Source organism: Schistocerca cancellata, chromosome 2 (assembly GCF_023864275.1).
Source record: "Schistocerca cancellata isolate TAMUIC-IGC-003103 chromosome 2, iqSchCanc2.1, whole genome shotgun sequence".
Classification (NCBI taxonomy): Eukaryota; Metazoa; Arthropoda; class Insecta; order Orthoptera; family Acrididae; genus Schistocerca; species Schistocerca cancellata.
The window spans coordinates 559,031,114-559,036,344 of NC_064627.1; the positions used below are offsets into that span (position 1 = coordinate 559,031,114).

The window sequence follows — 5,231 nt, forward strand, 5'->3', positions numbered from 1 at the left end:
AATCTTTCATACCATCTTCATGGATCTGCATGAAAGTTCTCTCATCTCCGTTAGAGCCCATGTTCAGAACGACGTACACGCTAGCAACACCGGACAATAAAACAATGAAAGCACATAAACAAATAACCTCCTTATACCTCCATGCAAATAACACCTCCATGCAAATAACAATGCAGATTGAAGACGCACACAACAGTCGATATATACAGAATGCACACAACAGTCGATAGGACAACTCGTGAAACTCATGATGACGCGTGCCTACGTCACTATGACGTAGGGCTCTCCTCACCTAGCGTGATGGTTATGATTCCTTCATTCTGATATTCGTTACGTTCATGAAACACACAATAACATCCCACATTCTTTGGATTGCAGATGAATAATTAATTACTTCACTTTTCTGTCGACACGCTTTATCGGATTTAAAAAGAATGACAAGCTTTTTTTATTTCGTTATGGCTCCTTCGCTCAGACATTAATTACGTTCAAAAATACACAATAACATCGCAAACTGTTGGGATTACATTTAACAATTTATTCAACTGGGATGAGCATATCACACAACTCCTGCCACTTCGTTTGTACCATGGAGGTATTCTTACCTCCATGGTTTGTACACAATACACATGTATTTACATTTAGCTTTGACGTTATCGGTACAACTGCAAAGATCGATATACGTACTCATTTAGTCGATTTAGGTTATTTACATTTAATAATTTATTCGGCTGGGATGAGCATATCACACAACTCCTGCCACTTCGTTTGTACCATGGAGGTATTCTTACCTCCATGCTTTGTACACAATACACATGTATTTACATTTAGCTTTGACGTTATCGGTACAACTGCAAAGATCGATATACGTACTCATTTAGTCGATTTAGTTATTTACGTCACGATGACGTAGAATATTACCCCTAAATAGTGATGGGCTGAACTGCGATTTTCCGATATCAGTGATTTCTGTGAATGCTACTTTTCAGTATCTGTTATCTTAACTGTGATTTGTCGCAGTTAAGAGTCGCAGTTAAGGAACATATGTCGTGTTTCTCTCCGCCACTGCTACTTCCGCGATTTCTGCTACTTCTGCGATTTCTGTGACTTCTGCTACTTCTGCGATTTCTGCTACTTCTGCGATTTCTGTGACTTCTGCTACTTCTGCGATTTCTGTGATTCCTGCGACTTACCACCATATGAAAAAGTTACATCTGTCAACACAGAAAATTGCATCTCAACAAATCTGTCATTGGCAAGTATGTTTTACGTTTTTTCTTCTGTTGGCTTTAATTTTGTATTAAAGAAACAACTGTGAAAATATTAATGTTGTTGTGGTCTTCAGTCCTGAGACTGGTTTGATGCAGCTCTCCATGCTACTCTATCCTGTGCAAGTTCCTTCATCTCCCACTATATTAATAGTGTAATTAATATGTAAGTAGCTGTACAGTACAGTAATAGTTCGTATTTAGAAAATGAATTCTAACATATTGTTATGTTCACAGGTACCTGAACTACATTTCAGTCACTCAGTAAAGTGATAACTCAAAATATCATTGTCAACAGATCTGAAGAAATTGCCACAGCGTCTTTAGACCGTTTTCGTCAGACGAGAGGTTAGTTTCTAAGCGTTTCGATGGACTTAATTACTTCAGTGAGATCGTTCTTGCAAATGTGATATTCATTATAGCAAATATTAGCAATCTACTCTGTCAATTATATTGCTAGTAATTAATGACAGCAAAAATTGTTTAATAATCCCTGTGTTTTTGCAGACACAGTTCTGACTCTGATTACTGGTTGCTGTACGTATCTATCCACATCAAGGCTGTTTTTGAGAGAGACTCTTGAAGATTCAAGACAGCTCTTAGACGATTTGCAGTTTAAAAGTGAAATAATTGTGAAATAAGTGTGTGAATGATTAAACTGTGTTTTACTGAAGTTGTTGTGCAATTTTAAAGGAATAATAAATGTCAAATACAGTGAGTGAATTATAAAAATCTCATTTTCCACATGTTTAAGCCGTCCTATACCCATAATTTTCCGCCACTTACTTATTGGTAAACACTTGTTGGAGAGTGACATGCCGCCCCCCCCCCTTTCTCCACAATCTTGGTGTGACACTGACCTGTAACATATCCCGAAGTCTACAATATGCATTTTGAGGCTGTTGATATGAAAGTGGGAAGTACAGATCTTCCAGTTAAATCAGGAATAGCTTAAGTGCATTACTTGAAAGTAACACAGGAAAAGCTTACTTATGTAGGTGGTAGTAGTGTCGGCAAAAAGTTCTTGTGTGTGAAGTTGCCATGTAGAACACCAGGTGTAAAACTTTTCTCCCGAGTCTTGAACTGTATCGGAACAAAAGTGAGGCATTCATATGACTGTTTTCATTTCTCTACACTTATACAGATGTCTGAGTTGTGCTGTGTTAACATTGCAAAGTCCTGTAGGCATGTGGAGTATTAACCAAAACTGTCATATTGGAAGCAGAATCAAACACATTTGTTACGTTACTTGATATTTTCAGAAGAAAAAGGCAATGTTGCTTCTTATTAATATAATACATTCAGAGTCACAGCAGTATTTGACCAACCATAACTGATGCTGAATGTGCATGTCGTCGTATAATATGAAGGGCTTATTTCAATAGTGGTACAAGTCCATTAGCTCCACTTTTCTGTCTATAATGCTTCTGAAATTAGTGATCCAAACAAACATAAATAAAGGTTCATCTCTAGCAAGAAGCCATATGCTTGAATATTTCTGGTATCTCAAATGCAGATTTGTCAGCGCTCATTTAACTTTACGACTCTGTATCTCAAAATGAACAAAAATGGACTTGTACCACTATTGAAATAAGCCCTTCATATGCACACACAGCATATTGAGCTCGTGAGGCACAAGGCTCTCATAACGAAGTACGTACGTCGGTCAACAGATGACACTAGGAAAAGTATGTTAACTGCACTTTTTAGTTGCTACTTGCGACTTTTAGTTGCGATTTGTCACAGAAATCGCAGTTTGACTCGGTAGCGAATAGCGTAGTATGAACTTTGCTCAACAGATGGCAGTGCTAACTGCGCTTTTTAGTTGCTACTTGCGACTCTTAGTTGCGACTTGTCACGGAAATCGCAGTTAGACCTGATACCGCTTCGCAGAGATGGACGTAGTACGAACTTTGGCCAACAGATGGCACTGTTAACCGCGCTTTCTAGTTGCTACTTGTGACTCTTAGTTGCGACTTGTCACGGAAATCGCAGTTAGACCCGATACCGTATCGCAGAGATGGACGTAGTACGAACTTTGGCCAACAGATGGCACTGTTAACCGCGCTTTCTAGTTGCTACTTGCGACTCTTAGTTGCGACTTGTCACGGAAATCGCAGTTAGACCCGATTCCATATCGCAGAGATGGACGTAGTACGAACTTTGGCCAACAGATGCCACTGTTAACCGCGCTTTTTAGTTGCTACTTGCGACTCTTAGTTGCGACTTGTCACTGAAATCGCAGAAAGCAGTGCTAAATTCGACCAATAGATGGCTCACGTCTTTGAATATGAAATACTACTTGCGACTGCTAACTGTGACTGAAATCGCAGTTAGATTCTGTAAAGTTGCTACTGTGATATCTGTGACTTCTCAGTCACTGTGATTTCTAACAGATACGCGATTTCCTGCCCACCACTACCCCTAAATCTAAGCACAAGTCTTCAAAGTTCAAAACTTCAAATGATTCCCTGCCTGCATCGTGGGATTCTTCTACATAGTTAATCTCTAACTGAGTTTTGGCGTTGTTGTATTCATCTTTGCTTGTATTTAGTAGTGACTGCCTTACTCTGATGTCGTGCAACTTTTGTGTTATGGATAATATCAGATTTTGGAGACAAAAATGTTTAAAGGATATTCCCGTTCACTAATGTGTACTGGTTTCATATCTTGGGGTAACTCACAATAGAGGAGAGAAGTGTTTGTTGCACAGAAGTGGTGGCAACTCTAGAACCTCCTGTAGACAACACATTCACAGTACATTTTCTCACGTACAAAATTTGTTTTCAACAATCAATCACAGTTTGAAAACAGCTTTAAAAGTAATTTTATAACACTAAAAGGAGAAATGGCTTACATGAGCCTTATTGTGGCACAGAAAGGAGTTATGAATTCAAGCATAAAAATCTTTTACCACTCACCTGGTGATGTCAAGATTTTACTAGATAATAAAATTAAATACAACTAGAAACTGAAATCATGTCTCCTTGACAACTCTTTCTCCTCCATAGAAGAATTTATGAACGTGTAATGACATGGTGAGGTTGTTTATGTAGGTGTGTGGTCTTTAAGAGAAAGAGAGATTCGATATTGTCACTGTATTTATAGGCATAGAAAAAAAAGAAAATAGACAGCTTTTGACTATCCTGTAAATGGCCAGCATGTTGCCAAATTTTTCAGTGAGAAACTGTTGTGTAATATACTCGTTACCCTTCATGAAAAGGGACTGTAATAATGGTCCATGGAATAAGCAAGTAACTAACTAATTAACCTATAGGGGGCACAAAACATTGCATCATGATGTGGGAAAGTGACACCAACCCCACTTAACTGTAGCACTCTGGGCACAATTTACACATCTTTATTGAGTGTTTTCTACTACTAGAATTATGACACTGGAAGCAACATTGAGGAGGGTCAGCCTGTTACTGATGCTGCTTGTGCCAAATGGGAAAGAAAGTAGTCCCATTTACAACTTCTTATGCATGTCTCTTTGACAGAATGACAAAGTGTTGCTACCCAGTGAATGAAGCATCCCATACTGACTAGTAAATTTTGCTATTCTGTATCATTACCAGATGCTCACTGTGCTGATGACACTATTTCAAACAATTTTGCAATGTGGGTAAAGTTGTGGAAAGTCGGGTTCAGAAAGGTGACAGCCTCGAACAGAATTTCATAGTCAGAAATGAAACAAACCACATCACTGATAATAAAATCCTATATGACACTTTACACTCTTTATAAATAAATTTTCATTTGTGATTGAGACACTGGACATTGGCAATGACTGACTGACCTTCCGTAAACTGTGGATCATTTTGTATAAATGATTACAGGAAGACAGAAATCGGGCACTATTAGATCTAGTATCAGCAACCTTATTAACTTCCAGTAAAGAAGGAACCATCGTGAAATTATAACCTCAGTCTAGTTACACTTGTTGAAACTGCTAAATGGTAT

General features: G+C 38.3%; 1 long non-coding RNA gene across 1 annotated transcript; it reads left to right on the top strand.

Annotated features, from left to right (window-relative positions):
- Nucleotides 1-1,162: 1,162 nt before the first annotated feature.
- On the top strand, nt 1,163-1,925 carry LOC126146804 (uncharacterized). The gene is made up of 3 exons (XR_007529774.1): nt 1,163-1,259; nt 1,506-1,616; nt 1,776-1,925. It is a non-coding gene; the product is annotated as an uncharacterized LOC126146804 (long non-coding RNA).
- The last annotated feature ends 3,306 nt before the right edge of the window (nt 1,926-5,231 follow it).